We start from the raw sequence: 17,839 nt of genomic DNA, 5'->3' as shown, positions 1-17,839 counted from the left end.
CTAGTGCCACCACCATCGTCACCTTTTGCAACCGAAACCATTGTCATCATCGCCGTGTGACCACCATCGCCACCATTTTCGCGGCCACCCTACCATCGCCATCACCACCTAACCAACATTGCTACCATCGCCATCACCATCGCCTGACCACCGTTACCCTCACCACTACCACCACCTTCGCCACCGCAACCATCGCCAATGCCTCCTGACCTCCAGCGCCACAACCATTTCCGTCGTCAGCGGTGGTGTTGGTAGTTGTTGTCATGTGGTGTTGTCTAGAGAATAAAGTGAAAGACGAATATTGAAATGAAAAGAAGAAGAAGAAGAAGAAGAAGAAGAAGAAGAAGAAAGCGAGGTAGGATGAAATGGTTTTGATGAATTGTAATTCTTTATATAATGGTTGATTCCATTCTATTGACTAACCAAACACCACTTCTCATTCCCTCACAATAATTCATTCAATTTAATTCTCATTCCTGTATACCAAACACCGCCTTATAAAAAGGAAGAAAACTTGACCAAAATATTGAATTATATATATTCCCTTTAAATATAGGTGCCTAAGAGCATTCCTAGCCCGTTCCCCATCCATATCTCTATAATTACACTAAAAAACACTACATTTCTCTCTTCTATTCAATTAAATAATACTTTTTTATACCTTTATCATTACAGTTTTCTCTTTCCACCCTATAATTTACAAAAAATCACTACATTTTCCCTAAATTTACAGAAAATCACTAACTTTTCTCTCTCCACCCTATAATTTACACTCACAACCACTCACAACCTCACCCTATAATTTACAAACCCTCCTCACATAATTTTAGGGGATGGGTTGGGAATGCTCAAAGATACGTGTATCAATCTTCATACATGATAAAACATTGTAAACGGTTACAATCAGAAGTAAGAAAACTTTGCCTTATGTGATGATTATTAAACTTATCGATCAAAATGCAACAATAACGATCTAGTCCGTTAAGTTTTTTGAATAAGAAAGAATAGTATTTATTTGGTACAAGAGTTTCTATACCTAATGACAATGAGAGGTGAAAATATATATATATTCCCATTCTAAAGAAGAAAATATTTGCATGCCAGTCGCTCCACGGATGTTTTGTTAATCATTTTTTGACCCGGCCATCCAAAAATTAAGTTTTGTTAATCATTTTTTGACATGTCAATGGAGAAGCGAAGACTTGACAAACATAGGTTTATTTTTTCTAAAAATTTCTATGGTTACAATGAAAGGCAGAAAAATATAAAATAATTTCGTATCGATAATATACTAGGCCCAAACTTTAAAACCCTTCAAAAGTAGGCATTTAATTTCAGAAGGGGAGTTTTCTGTTTAATACTTGACCAACACCAAGATTATTTTAGGCTTCCTTGTGCTTTGGTCATCAATAAGTTTGGCCTATGCTACAGACACCATGTTTGCAAACCAAACCCTTAAATACAAAGAAACCATCATCTCGCCACAACAAACCTTCGAGCTTGGTTTCTTTAGCCCCGGTAACTCCACAAACCATTATGTTGGAATTTGGTACAAGAAAATATCGACCGGAACGGTTGTATGTGAAGAGGTATGTACCCGCCTCAACATCGAGCGGGCCGGGTCAACCCACAAGATATATACAAGACATTAGAAATCAAAGATATTATCAAGGCACAAAGCCAAAACCTATGCGCATGGCGCATACAAAACATGCTCAGGCATCATATGCCCAGGCACACATATGCTCGCGCATCACATATGCGCGCAGCGCATCAGCGCGCGGCGCATATCACATGCTCGTGCATATCATATTTGCGCATGAAATATCTGCGCGTGAGAATAAAGAGAAGACCTCGCGCATCCTCAGGATGGGCGCATATCACACATGCACATAATCAACCTCGTCCTTATCCAAATCAGGATTAGGGCAACCTTGATTGTGCACGTCAGACAACCTTCCAGAAGGCATCTTTTTAAGGAATAAGGATATGCTGATGTTGACAGCTGCCAAATGAAAGGTCGACAACTCAGCATGACACATGTGCTACCACGTGATTACAACCAACGAGAAAGCGCCAGGTGTCCCAGAGGACACGTGGCGCAGTGCGATTGGAGGAGGCCAACGAGGCTGAGCCCAATCAGTGGAAACCCTAGCACTATAAATACAGCATCAACTCCACTTTGATGGGGATTCATACTCAATCATTGACAGTTACAGGCAGTGATATCACATTCAATCATATTGAATTACGTTCACTCACAGTCAGTTACATACAAACACACAGTCACACAATCATACAGTATTCAGCTATTAAGCAATACTCTCCAGATTCCCTGACTCTCACATTATTATCTTCTCCTCACATACTTATTCTCACGCCGGAGGGTTACCCCAAAGAGGACCCCTCTGTCCCTTTCTGAGGGGTAAGTTAACGGCGTTGTTCATTTTGTAGGTGGAAGAACACAGATCCAGAAGAACCATCGGTGAAATAGTACAATCAAAACCCGAGGAAAGTAGATCTGCTACCAGTGAGTAGATCCACGTTTCTTCATTGGCGCCATCCACTGTTACAAACGGCAATCAGATCTCATCAGATCTACATAAAAAAAAAAAAATCAATCACCATGGTTTCTGGCGTTCGTAACGCTGATCAAGCTCTGGAGGATATTGAACGTGAGGGTGTCAATGAGGGACATCAGTTTCTGAGGGTGCCGCGTGATTCTACGCGCACCACCAGTAACCGTCCCTTCATCACAACCCCTCACGGCCAGACTGAAACTCCTCCAGACGATCTCACGTTACAAAATCTTGCCGGCGCGAAACTGAAAGGACCAATGGGTCCAGAAGGAGAAACAAATGATCCGAATGAATGGCTCATAAACGAGCAGCGGCGTCTAATGGAAAAGTACAATGAAATGGTCAAACAGAAAAAGCCAGCCGACCAAACACAAAGGCAAGCGTTTGATAAGCAGACTACAAAAAGGCCGCGCGCGCGCCGGAAGACGGACATTCTGTTCACACTGCACAAACTGAGTTCAGTGATGAAGAAGTGCATAGCATGAGGAAGACGCGAGATACTCATGCAGGAGGCTCACAACTCCGCGCGCCTGTGAACATGGCGCCTGGAGCCAGAGCAGATCTGGATCTACACATGCCGTACAGCCCGCCAGTGAGGGGGCAAGTGGACGTAACCACGCCGTACAGGCCGGCCATCTTAGTGAAGCACTCAAAATTTACTGAGCGCATCGCTAAGGTCCCCATCCAGCACAAGACCAAGATGCCAAGTGGTCTGGGCAAATATGATGGCACAACAGATCCAGATGACTTTTTGCAAGGTTTCTATAACACGGGAAACCTAGAAAGCTGGACGATGCCAACATGGTGTCACATGTTTGCCCGCTGCCTTACGGGCGCGGCGCGTGTCTGGTTCGAGAGCTTGCCGACTGGGCAAATTGATGGGTTCGAGGAACTATTGGAAAAGTTCCAAGCCCACTTCGTGCAGCAGCGCAGACACACGCGCGATCCTGATGACATCATGCACTGCGTGCGCAGGAATGATGAAACGATTGAGGACTACATCACTCGTTTCAATCAGGAGTCTCTGGCAATCGGGGGTATAACTGAGCAACTCCTGCGCGTGGCTTTTATACAAGGCGCGCGCAGTGATCAACTCCGCCGAGCTCTCGTAAGCAGAGATGGTATGCCCACCACTTGGGCAAAACTAATGGAAGCATCGCGAGTCTTCGCGAGAAACGAAAAACAGATTGCCCAAGATAGGGCAAGAGAAAAAGCGCATCAGGCTGAATCACCGCGCAGCAAAGAGAAGAGGACCAAGCAGAACTCTGTATGGTCTAGGTTGCAACCAACAAGTTTTTCTTCCGCAGAAAAGCAAACGCAACCAAGCTCACCCCAGCCCCAAAAAGATGTTCGTAATCGCGGGGAGGGTGACAAGAGGGAGGGCGGCAGAGATCCTAGCAGACCTCTGCCAAGAATATGGACTCCCCTCACTAAAACACCTGCACAGGTGTTAAGTACTGAGAATGTCCAATTCAAGCCCCCCAAGCAACTACACTACAAGGGACCGCAAAACAGTGGCAAATATTGTGAATTTCACAGGTCCCCGGGCCACAACACCGACGCATGCCATCATTTAAAGGATGCGATCGAGAAGGATGTAAAATCAGGCAGGCTGGCTCACTTGGTGAAAAACCCAAGAATAGAAGATGAGCAACCGGAAGGAGCCTCTGCCAGCAAGAAATACAAAAGAATCTGTGTGGCTGAGGGGGGACGACAAGGGCAGACGTCAAAAAAGAGAAGCGCGCAAATCAGCGGAGATTGGCGCGAGCAGCAAGTTATCTTCCCACGAATCAGGGGAGGCCCTTCAATCAGCAGCCCTCTCGTCATCACCACACACATTGCTCATTACGAAGTGTCAAAGGTCCTGGTGGACAATGGAAGCGAATCTGACATTATGTATGAGCAATGTTTCAGAAAGTTAGACCCGGCAGACCAAGCGCGGCTCGAGATGGTGAACGCACCAATCTGTGGTGTTTCAAATGAAATCATCCATCCCCTAGGTCAAATTCAGTTTGAACTAACTATGGGGGATGATGAGCACAAGCGAGCCGAAGTTGTCAACTTCTTGGTCTTGCCCACCACGTCATGCCACAATATGATCCTGGGTAGGGGAACGATTGCCCAATTTAATGCTATACCGTCGCCAGCGCACGGCGCATTGGGGTTCCCTACACCAACAGGCGTAACATTTGTTTACCGCGATCATTTGTGCGCAGTGACAAGTACGCCGCGGGAAGGGAGAATGAAACTTCCAATGGCGGACAATGCGCCAGAGAAGTGGATTTTAAACCCAAAATTCCCAGAGCAAACGGTCACAATTGGCGCTACCATTTCAGACGAAACGAGATTGAGAATGAAAAGGTTGCTCACAAAATACACGTCGGTCTTCGCGTGGCAACACTCCGATATGACTGGGGTCCCGCGAGACTTGGCGCAACATTCTCTTAACACGTTCAAGTCGGTGGAGCCAATTGCTCAGAAAAAGAGAATCATGGGGGATGAAAAGGCGAAGGCCATGAATGAGCAAGTTGAGGACCTGTTGCGCGCAAACATCATCCGCCCGATCCGATACCAGACGTGGGTAGCCAATCCTGTGATGGTAAAGAAAAGCAACGGGTCATGGAGGATGTGTATTGACTTCAAGGACCTCAACAAAGCATGTCCGAAAGACTGTTACCCCCTCCCAAACATCGACGCAAAGGTGGACTCCGTGGCGCCATTCAAGCTCAAATGTTTCCTGGATGCCTACAAAGGCTATCACCAGATTCAAATGGCACCACAAGACGAAGACAAGACTGCCTTCAGAACCGACAAGGGTGTTTTTTGTTACACAAAAATGCCCTTTGGTTTAAAGAATGCGGGCGCCACTTATCAGAGACTTATGGATTCGGTTTTCAGTGAACAACTCGGAAGAAATCTAGAAGTCTACGTTGATGATTTGGTGATCAAGAGCAGGGAGGAGAGACAAATGCTCAAAGACATCGAGGAAACTCTTCAGCGCTTAACGGAAGTCAACATGAAGCTCAACCCGAGCAAATGTACTTTCGGCGCGGAAGAGGGGAAATTTCTTGGTGTAATGGTCACTAAGGATGGTTTCAAGGTGAACCCTGAAAAGGTGGAAGCCATCCTTGACATGCCTTCACCATCCACCATGAAAGAGGTTCAGAAGCTGAATGGTAGATTGGTGTCAATCAACAGGTTCCTAGCGAACCACGCCAGCAAATCTACTCCATTCGTTAACACTTTAAGGAACTGCTTGAAGAAGAGCCAATTCAAGTGGACGCCTGAGGCCGAGCAAGCTTTCAGTGAGATAAAAGAATGTCTCATAAAGCTGCCCGCGCTCACAGCTCCACTTCCTGGCGAAACCCTTACATTGTACTTGTCAGCTGGAGACCGCGCCATCGGCGCAGTATTATTGGTGGATCGCAAGGGGATCCAAACGCCAATATACTATGTGAGTCGGGTGCTGACAGACCCTGAGACGCGCTATTCCATCATGGAAAAGTTAGTTTTGTCACTAACACACGCGTCGCGCAAGCTTCATAGATACTTCAATGGTCATCCTATTGAAGTTCTGACAGGTTACAACATCCAGCAAGTCTTGCGACGCCCCGCGCTCTCCGGAAGGCTGACAAAGTGGGCGCTGGAATTAGGTGAACACACGATCACCTATAAGCCCCGTCCAGCAATAAAGGGTCAAGTTTTAGCGGATTTCATCACGGAAATCCCAGAGGGAAAGATTGAAGAAGCTCAGCGCGAGGTAGACCCTCCGCGACCAAATGATGAAGAAGATGTTTGGAGGCTATTCACTGATGGAGCCTCCAACAGCGAAGGGTCCGGCGCAGGCCTCAAACTGGTGGACCCTGATAATCATGAATATACTTATGCTATTAAGTTGGACTTCAAGAGTACCAACAATGAGGCTGAGTATGAAGCCCTGCTGGCTGGTCTGCGCATTGCGTGCAAGTTTGGAGTTAAAAGGCTAGAGGCCCATGTTGATTCTTACTTGGTAGCTGCACAGGTCAATGGCTTTTATGATGCCAAGGAGAACACCATGCCTCTATATCTAGAGCAGGCAAAAAAGCTCGTTGAGCAGTTTGACTTCTTCAAAATCATACACATCCCGCGCAGCGAAAACAAGTCCGCTGACGCGCTGAGTAAGATGGCATCAACTAATTTTGATCACTTTGGCAAAGATGTCAGGGTGGAAGTGATGAGCAACCCGTCAGTGCAAACGCAATCTGTCCTTGTAATTCATACAACCCCTTCATCCTGGATAACTCCAATAATGGAATTCCTGAAGGAGGGGAAGTTACCGGACGATCGCGCACAGGCGAGAAAGATAAGACACAAGGCGCAGAACTATGAACTACTTGATGGTACATTATATCGACGCTCTTATCTTGGACCGCTCATGAAATGCCTGGATGCTGATGAAGCAAGCTATGTGATTAGGGAGATTCACGAAGGAATCTGCGGAATACACGCTGGCCCGCGCATGGTGGTTGCCAAGGCAATGAGCTCAGGCTACTATTGGCCAGGCATGTACTTGGATGCGCTAAAAGAAATCCAAAAATGCAAGGCATGTCAGAGCTACGCGCCAAACACCACGCGGCCAAAGAACAACTTGATTCCAGTGACCTCCGCATGGCCTTTGATATTGTGGGGCCCCTGCCGCAAGCGCAAGGGCGAGTGAAATTTTTGGTAGTGGCGGTAGACTATTTCACAAAATGGGTTGAGGCCAAGCCACTAGCAAAAATCACAGCTGAGGCGATGAAGCAATTTATCTGGAGCCACATCATTTGCCGTTTTGGCCTTCCTATGGAAATTGTGAGCGACAATGGCAAACAATTCACTGACAGGAAGATATCCAGCTGGCTCAAAGAATTGCACATCAACCAAATCTTCACTTCGGTCTACCACCCTCAGGGGAATGGCCAAGTGGAGCGCGCGAATCAAAGTTTGTTAAATGGGCTGAAGAAAAGGTTGGAGGGAGAATCACATTCTTGGGTCGAAGAGTTACCTAATGTCCTGTGGGCGCACAGGACATTAAGCAAAACTAGCAATGGCGAATCCCCGTTCAGCCTAACCTATGGGACAGAGGCTATGATCCCAGCAGAAATTGGATGCCCATCCCGTAGGGTACTCATGATGAGCAAGACTGATAACGAGCGCGAAAGAAGATTGGACCTCAACTTGCTTGAAGGGCGCAGAGAAGCGGCTATCATCAATGAAGCCAAATACAAGAAAAAGCTGGAAAAATATTATAATCAGCGCGTTAAAGAATGCCACTTCAAGAAAAATGATTTTGTCCTTCGAAACAATGAAGCTAGCCGCGCAATAGCCCCAGGAAAAATGTCCCCCAATTGGGAAGGACCTTATCAAATCTTAGAAGAATTGGGGAAAGGCGCGTACACTTTAAAAGATTTGAATGGAAAAAAGATACCGCGCGCGTGGAACGCAGCACAGCTTAGAAAATGCTTCATGTAAAAATTCAAATATGTAATCAAGGCTTTTAAGCCATCATGAATGATGATTCGCGCTATCTTTCAATATTTGTTCTATTACCTTTGCATACATGTTTCACACTTCCTTTATTAATTTGGAGCAATATGACAACACTATATTGACTTCAAAACAAAATAAAACGGAGTAAAACATACATGCGCGAGCCTTAGCTCAAACGCGTTAACGAGTCTTAACTCTAAAACGTCAGGGCCTTAGCCCAAACCTACGAGCCTTAGCTCAAACACGTTAACGAGTCTTAACTCTAAAAACGTCAGGGCCTTAGCCCAAAACAAGGAGCCTTAGCTCAAAACACTCACAAACATCCATCTTACATCCCGCGCAGCCTGATCATAAAAATCCCTAAACACAACTAAGGCAAAGTACATGCCAAATCATAGTTGTTAAGGTCTCAGGTCGAGGTCGCGCGCGGAATCATAGTGGATATCTGAGTAACACATGCTGACATGTAATGACTAAAACTCACAATTCCATATAAAAAACGCGCGACAACGACGCGCAAAAAAGGAATAGTGAAAAGTCATCGCGCGTGTCAGCATAAACAAGATACCGCGAAACCACTTACAAAATAGGACTATGGTTAAGTAAATAATTTCCTTACAACCTTGTTCTTATTTTAACGTGCAAGCATATCTTATATCTATACAAGCAAACATGAAGAGATGAATGGAAATGCGCAAGATGTGAAAAAGGGAAAACAAATTTCATTCCATAGCATTGAAATTTACAAGTATGATGAGTTACAAATTACAAGTATAACAAAAAACAAAAAAAAAAAAAAAAAAAAAAAATTTAGAAAGATGAAGGGCTTCTCAAGTCTCCACGTCGACGTCAGCCACTTCATCACCCTCATCATCTCCCGCAGCATCTGGCGCGGCCCGCTCCTCATCTCCAAACTGACCATAGTCAAGTTCTTCCTCCTCAATGGAGTCTTCTATCACGACGGTCTCAGGAGCATATTCTTTCGCCGCGCCAGAGCCGCTGGCAGGGGCAACATCCCCCGCGCCACCATCATCGCCACCAGCCCCCTCGCATTTATCGAGCAACTTCTTTAGCGCGCCGAGGTCGGGCTGGTCAGCAAGCGCAGCAATCTGCAAATCAATAGAAAAGTATTGAGTACAAAACACTTGGAAAATTAATAAAGAAAAACTCATTAAGGTCAAGGTACCTGCACAAGGATGGGGATGGGAGTACTCATATACTTCTCCCCCACCGCGGCCATGTCCGCGCAGGCCGCGTCGCTCTTGTAAGGGTACTCGGATGGGTTCTTCTTCAACATGCCATATTCATACCCATCCGTAAACCCTTCAGCTCGACCCACCAAGCGCGCGGCAGCATTGCAGTCCATCACAAGGGCCTGAAACTCGCCAGAATATTTCATCGCCAAAGCGCAACGAGTCATGCCCTGTGACACCAGCCATTGGCGATCCTGCGCGAGGCCAGCAACAGACGTCTCGAGGGCAGGAACCTGGGAGTTTAATAACTCTACAGTTTCCTTGGTCTTTTTTAGCTCCTCTCTATCAGACGCTGCTGCCGCCAAAATTTTTTCTTTCTCCGCCTGCGCAGCATCAAGTGCTTCCTGGCTAGACGCTGCCGTCGCCAAGGCCTCATCTCTATCGGCCTGCGCGGCCGCCAAATACTTCTTCAGGCGCGCAACCTCACTCTCCAGTGATGATTTCTCAGTGATATTCTGGACGATAGCTTGGTCACGCGCCTCCGCCTCCAGTTCCAAGTCACGCACTCTCCGCGCGTACTTGGCAACTTCGGCCTCCGCCACCTGCTGCTTCTCCCGCGCAGCTTGGAGCTCATGCCCGCGCTTAATAAAGGCGGTGTTGGAACTTGCTCGGTTTTCGCTGAGCTCCGCCTGGAGTTTCTCAGCTCGTGCGCGAGCATCAGAAAGGTTCCAGGCAGCCACCTTAGCCTCTTGCTGGGCTCCCACAAGAGCATCGCGTACTTTAATATAATCACGATGAAGCTCTTGGGAGGCAGCAAAGAAAGCCGACCCAGCGAAAATGTGATCGTTGAGCAAGTCAGCGCGGGTGCGCCCCTCCTGATACCTCCTTTCAGTAGGAGGCACGGCATGAGCCCAGAAGTCCTCGCATACACCCATGGATTGGAAGGAACTGTCTTCGTTAATATTCCATCTCGGGCGGTAAACGTGGTCACCTTCCTGCAAAACACAAGAAATGTTCTAAGTCATAAAAACATACTTATATGGAAGTACGCGCAGCGGAACAACAAATTAAAACATACCTGCGGGGATGAAGCAGAAAAGTCAGCGCCAGCCCCACCAGAAGTATGCGCTGCGAAGACTTGTGGCATCGCAGGGCTGGCACGGACTCCGAAGGAGTCTTCAGCTTGAGCTCCCTCATCCTCCTCATCTTCTTCAATCGGCCTCTTCTCCTGCGACCTGGAGGGCTCCAAACCAGCCTCGCGGAGAGGGCTGCGCGTAGGAGGAGGCGAGGGAGGTCTCGACGCCGCCAGTTCGGCGCGCAATACGGCTTCCTGCTCCTTTGTAATCCCAATAAGGGGAGACTCAGCACTAGCAGGAGCAGGACTAGAACTAGCGGCGCCGGCAACGGCGCCAGGAGTGTCACCGGCAGCTTGTACGCCAGCTACAACTCCTATGAACAAATCAACAACAAAAAAGGGTTTATGATTTGATCAAAACAAAAAATTCAGAAGACAATGGCGCAAAACATACCTTCGCGCAATTCTGTTCGCGCGTTGAACATCGCCATAAAGTTCATTCTACCCTTTTCTGAGGGTAGAACAGGGGACTTCGAAGCAGCCCCCGGCGCAGCCTCAGCACCTTGTTGCGCCTGAGGCTGATCTGCTACCGTCGCCGGTCCTGCAAACATTCAAATGCGAAAAGATTTAATAATAATTCAATCAGAATTATGGGTAAGCAAAGTATACCTTTCGCAGGCGCGACACTGCTTCTCTCTTCAGCCGCGCGAAGAGAGGAGGTCACGCCACCATACCTCAAGTGGACAGGAGGTCTGCCCACTTTCACAGGCAGGGAAGCTAAAGAAACCTTGGTGGTAAACACCTGGGTTTCCTCAGGTCCCTTCGTTTGAGCATGGGGATGAGCGACAGGGGTGTCATCTTTCTTCTGTCTCTTACTGCCCCCTGCGCCAGATTTCCCCTTAGCTTTGCGCTTTAGTACGGGCGCCTCCTCTTCCTCCTCCTCCTCTTCCGCGAGCTCCAGCTCGTAGTTTTCGAGCGCATCTGCAAATACAAGCAACAGAACTGTTAATAAACTTTGGTATTCTAAAGGAATAAGCATAAGTGCGAAGGCTTACCAGGCGCGTCGCTATCAAAGTCAAATTCCAGATCCACAGGGATGAACATATCATCGAAGCGATCTGGGAAGCCCACCTCCCCAGCGCCCAGCGGGATGGAGCCACCCTCCACTTGATCGTCGTAGGCGGCGTGGACAAACTCCTTGGTTACTGCGCAAAAACAAGACAAATAATATCAGCAAAGGCAAATTTTATTAGCGCGGAAATAAAGCAATGCGATAACTTACGCAAGCCGTCCACTTGGATGACAGGCTCCGCCGCGCTGTCGGCCCACAGCTTACTCATGCCGACCCCCACCAGCGCCTCCTCGCGAATTTTCTTGGCGGGGGATGGTTCGGCGGTCAGCTTCTTAACCCAGGCGCCGGTTGGGTTCTTAATAACATCCGCATCCGCGGGCGCATAATCGATTGCGCGCATCGTCATGCGGATGGGGATTACACCAGCCCTGATGAAGAAGAACCTCTCAGACCAGTCATGAAGGCTCTTGAATGACACGGTGCTGCACTTAACCTTCTGACTGCGAGGAATAAAGGAGATCCAAGAATCTTGGATCTTGGGCTTGTAAAAAAATTGAAAGCGACGAGGGGTGGGCTCCTCGCGCTGTGATTTGCACATGAACTCGAAATGAGTCATGCGCACAAGTCCAAACGGATGGACTTGGGATATATGTATCCCGAAAAAACGTAACACCGCGCCTACAAACCTTGTCATCGGAAGACGAAGGTTGCAGTGGGTGGAAAAATGGGTGTACAGTGAAATATAGCCGGGAGGCGGGTCCGCCGCCGTTTGCCCGGCCACAGGCAACATGCAGCCAAACACAGGGAGAAAACCCTGTGACGAGATGAGGCTGTCGAGATCGGCCTGCGTCAGTTTGCAGGGGATTTCATTCCACCTTTTCGTGGACTTGGTCCTCCCTACTTCTTCCGATGTGGTCTCAACAACCCTCTTCCCCTTGCCCTTTTGCTTCAATGTCGACATCACCACAGATTTCACACGGCGTCTTCGAGAGGCAATAGAGGTGATGGAGGGGTTAGAGGAGTCTGAGCTATCAGACATACAATAACAACAGCAACAGATAACAGGGTATCTGGAAGAAATAACCAGAAAATCGGAAAGACGGAAGCTTTGGAGTATACAACAATGAAGATGAAGATAAAAATTTTTCCTAAGGGCCTCCTTTTATAGGCCCAGGAGAGAGAAAATTGGCAACTGATCGGATTTCACGCGCCCCCACTCGCAGGTGTAAGCCAACGAGGGCGCGGCACGTGTCCCTAACACTGTTGAGGGGACATAAAAACGTAACGGCACTGCCACGGAGCAGAGACGCGCCCCCACTCGCAGGTGCAAACCAATGCGAGCGCGACACGTGTTCCAGACAGCTGTGCGAGGGGACATGAAAGGCAACTGTAGCACCTCGAGCACACGAAACGTCTGACACGTTTCCGGCGCACGTCACCACCAACCAACCACGTGTTTGGACACTTCGTTTAAAACAAATGGATAGAACTTCGCGCAAATATGGAAACAACCAATAAAACGACAAAACCCCATTAAAAAGACCAAATCAGTAAGTCTAATATCTATCTTACCGCGCTAGCGCGAGATAAGACACACATTAGACTGGGGGGGCTTGAAGAGGTATGTACCCGCCTCAACATCGAGCGGGCCGGGTCAACCCACAAGATATATACAAGACATTAGAAATCAAAGATATTATCAAGGCACAAAGCCAAAACCTATGCGCATGGCGCATACAAAACATGCTCAGGCATCATATGCCCAGGCACACATATGCTCGCGCATCACATATGCGCGCAGCGCATCAGCGCGCGGCGCATATCACATGCTCGTGCATATCATATTTGCGCATGAAATATCTGCGCGTGAGAATAAAGAGAAGACCTCGCGCATCCTCAGGATGGGCGCATATCACACATGCACATAATCAACCTCGTCCTTATCCAAATCAGGATTAGGGCAACCTTGATTGTGCACGTCAGACAACCTTCCAGAAGGCATCTTTTTAAGAAATAAGGATATGCTGATGTTGACAGCTGCCAAATGAAAGGTCGACAACTCAGCATGACACATGTGCTACCACGTGATTACAACCAACGAGAAAGCGCCAGGTGTCCCAGAGGACACGTGGCGCAGTGCGATTGGAGGAGGCCAACGAGGCTGAGCCCAATCAGTGGAAACCCTAGCACTATAAATACAGCATCAACTCCACTTTGATGGGGATTCATACTCAATCATTGACAGTTACAGGCAGTGATATCACATTCAATCATATTGAATTACATTCACTCACAGTCAGTTACATACAAACACACAGTCACACAATCATACAGTATTCAGCTATTAAGCAATACTCTCCAGATTCCCTGACTCTCACATTATTATCTTCTCCTCACATACTTATTCTCACGCCGGAGGGTTACCCCAAAGAGGACCCCTCTGTCCCTTTCTGAGGGGTAAGTTAACGGCGTTGTTCATTTTGTAGGTGGAAGAACACAGATCCAGAAGAACCATCGGTGAAATAGTACAATCAAAACCCGAGGAAAGTAGATCTGCTACCAGTGAGTAGATCCACGTTTCTTCAGTATGGATAGCCAACCGGAACACACCACTCAATGATACCTCTGTAGAGCTAACTCTCACCCTACACGGAGTTCTAATTATCCGGAATGCTACAATGGGCAACGTCCTATGGTCGTCAGCTAACGCGTCAAAGACATCTGTGAGGAATCCGATTGGCCAGCTTCTAGATACAGGCAACTTTATAATATACGAGGAAGGTGAGGACATCAATCAAGAAGATCCCATATGGCAAAGTTTTGACTTTCTGACCGATACTTTACTTCCTGGAATGAAGGAGGGCTGGGATTTGGTTTCCGGGATTGAAAGACGATACACATCATGGAAATCTGAAGGTGATCCTTCTTCCGGTGAGTTTTCTATAGGGATAGATATCCGCGGATACCCTCAGTCGATCCTAATGGATGGCCCAAAAGTAAAGTTTCGGGCTCCCTGGAATGGACTCAGATTTAGCGGAGCTACTAATTTGAGACCGAACCCGATTTACAACTACACATTTGTTCTTAACCAGAACGAAATTTACTTCCAGTACAATCTTTTAAATAGTTCTGTTTTTACGAGGCTGGTGTTACAACCAACTGGTCGTTAAGAGCGTTTGTTATGGATCGATAGCAAACAAGAATGGAGCCTTTATGCGGTCCCAGAAATCGACCACTGTGATGAATATGCAGTGTGTGGGGTGGGGCATTTGCGAGTTGCAACATTAACAAGTCACCAGGTTGTGAATGTTTGAAGGGGTTTGAACCTACATCTCCTGATCAATGGATGGTTGCAGATTGGTCTCAAGGGTGTCGGCATACCGTCCAATTAAATTGTGACCCCGGGGAAGGGTTTAACAAATATTATAATTTGAAGTTACCCGACACTCGGGGATCATGGTATAACCAGACCATGACCCTTGCCGAATGCGAGAAGTTGTGTAAAAGCAATTGTTCGTGTACCGCTTACTCTAATATCTCAGGGAGTGGGAGTGGTTGCTTGCTATGGTTCGGTGATCTAATAGATATCAGAACGTTTGCTGAAAACGAGGTGACTCTTTACATTCGACTGTCACATTCTGAGTTAGGTAAATTAAAAAACAGTTTCATATTTACTAAAATTCATAATTATGTGTCAAAGTTTCAAATGAACAATCTGTTTTGACACAGACTCGGTAGAAAATGATAAAAGATCAAGCGCATGGAGTAGAGTGCGAGTTATTATCCCCGTTACGTTTGTGGTTTTGCTCATAATAGTTTCAATATGCTTATTTTATTGTTACAATAAGAAGAAGCAGCAGCAACAAGGTATGAATGAGTCTTTCCCAGTTATGTTTAAAAAATATAATAAAAAAAAATAAAAAACATGTTCTAAACCGAAAGGTTAAAAGTAGTCGAAAATAGCATAAACCTATTAAATCCAGTGGGTTTAGATCAAATACAAATGAAATTAACATGCTAATTGTGAGAATCAGGTAGAGTAATTAAAAACACAAGTAGAGTAATTAATTACAGGTAATTAATTACTCTACTTGTGTTTTTAATTACTCTACCTGATTCTCACAATTAGCATGTTAATTTCATTTGTATGTTAGCTTTTCCCTAAATCTAGTACCGCATAAACTTATTATATTCTTCTAATCATATTTGTACGCACTAATTCATAAACAATTTAGATGAAAGATCAAGTCTTCCTAATCATCCGACAAAAAAAGTACTGTTATATCTGGTAACTTATATATGTACTAGTATTCCTAGTTCTTTGTGGAGGTTGTAATGTGGATAGCCACTCGGTAACGAGTTTCGATACGATCCTGAAAATATAGGTGATGATAAAGATCTAGAGTTAACGCTATTTGGGTTCTCTACATTAGTTAACGCTACAAACAACTTTTCAATGAACAACAAACTTGGAGAAGGTGGCTTTGGACCGGTTTACAAGGTATTCAATGACTCCATGACCTTTTATGTAGTACATATGGTGTCCATGAGTTACTATAAAACGTTGCTTAGTACATGGTAAAAAAATATAACGCAAAATACTATTATGATAACACGGATGAAAAAAGTAAGACTAGAAAACACATACACAGATTTTTTGTGTCCTACTTATCTTAAAAAATTATGTTTAAGGGAATACTTGAAGACGGACAAGAAATAGCAGTAAAGCGGCTTGCAAAATCATCCACTCAAGGACTTAACGAATTCAAGAATGAAGTCATATTGATATCTAAGCTACAACATCGCAATCTTGTCAAGCTCTTGGGATGCTGCATAAAAGGAGCCGAAAAGATATTGATTTATGAATGCATGCCAAACAAGGGCCTTGATTCCTTCATATTTGCTAGATGAAATATTATGAGCAAATATCAAAAAGTTTCAAATAAACGACAAACTAAAATTCAAACATCTTACAGATAAAACTCAAAGTCAACTCATTAATTGGCATGCACGTTACCGCATAATTATTGGAATTGCTCGTGGACTTGTTTATCTTCACTAGGATTCTCGGCTTAGAATCATACATAGAGATCTCAAAATCAGCAATATTTTGCTTAGCATAGATATGAACCCGAAAATATCAGATTTTGGCATGACTAAAACTTTTGGAGGAAATCAGATAGAGGCAAACACAAATAGGGTGGTCGGAACATCGTGAGAGTCACGATATGGTCAAACCTAATTCTAATTTATTTAATGAATCGCTTACACTTAATTTAATTTCATGCAGTGGCTATATGGCACCAGAGTATGCGGGACATGGTACATTTTCTATAAAATCAGACGTATATAGCTTCGGTGTAATAGTGCTAGAAATTGTGTGTGGGGAGAAAAACAGAACATTTGTCCATAAAGAACATTGTAACAACCTTATTGAGCATGTAAGTTTGGTTTTGTTAACTCGCAAAGTGTCAATTCTATAAAAGGGTAAAAAGATTTGGTATTTCTTATTGGATGTGTAAGTTTCACAAACAAAAGAGAGCTAACTTATAAAGATATTATTAAAACACATTTAAACAAAAGGTAAAGCTAAAGTATCTTAGTGGCATCTTAGTGTTTACACAAACAAAGAACTAAGTGTTTTAACTGTTTTCAATGTGATATGCCCTTTTGAAAAAAAAAATTAATATTGTGTTCTTTTTTCTTTCACAGGCATGAAGACTCCATATTGAAGATCAGTCCTTGCAATTAGTTTCCAATTGCCTAGGTGAATCAATCAATGTGTCTCGGTTCTACATTCAATCCATGTTGGTTTGTTGTGTGTTCAACGACACCCTGAAGATAGACCAACCATGTCCTCAGCTATCCTGATGTTGGAGAGCGAGGGCTCATTGCCTTCGCCAAAAGAACCAGGCTTTTACATCGGAACAACTAATCAGAATACTACACAATTTTCAAGCTCATGCGGAACAAGTTCTAACAATGAACTAAGCATTTCAATGTTGAGTGGCAGATAAGTTGAAAGTTTTCGGTCAAAAGAACACAACATCATGTTATAAGGGAAAGATAGTATATTAGTATGCTAAAGTTGTATTTAACAAACTCATAGTTTTACTTAAGACTTGGTTTTCTTTTTTTATTTCCAAACCTTGCGTACGTTCTTTTATCAACAAAAACAAAAAACCACATTTGGTTTTCTTTAGCATGATGTCTTACATAATAAATAATAAATTTTTTGTATCTACGTTTTTTGTAAGAAAAGTAGGCAATAGTTAACCCTCCCGTATCCCCATTTCCTTTCTTCTTTAAGAACTAGGTAGCAGCCCGTTGCGTTGCGGCGATGGATACGAATTCTGTTGGTATTAGCTAGGTTCGTACCCATACATGCATTAACCCCAAAACACAAATTAGT

The 17,839-nt window shown here is 45.2% G+C and overlaps 1 pseudogene; it reads left to right on the top strand.

Moving 5' to 3' along the window:
- The first annotated feature begins 876 nt into the window (after window positions 1-876).
- Window positions 877-17,444, top strand: LOC143544317 (G-type lectin S-receptor-like serine/threonine-protein kinase At4g27290; annotated as a pseudogene).
- Window positions 17,445-17,839: the final 395 nt, after the last annotated feature.

The sequence above is a fragment of the Bidens hawaiensis genome, unplaced genomic scaffold (genome assembly GCF_021521415.1).
Source record: "Bidens hawaiensis isolate Kalapana, Puna unplaced genomic scaffold, B.hawaiensis_p1.1 tig00013519_1, whole genome shotgun sequence".
Lineage (NCBI taxonomy): Eukaryota > Viridiplantae > Streptophyta > Magnoliopsida > Asterales > Asteraceae > Bidens > Bidens hawaiensis.
This window is presented reverse-complemented; position numbering and strand designations above follow the sequence as displayed.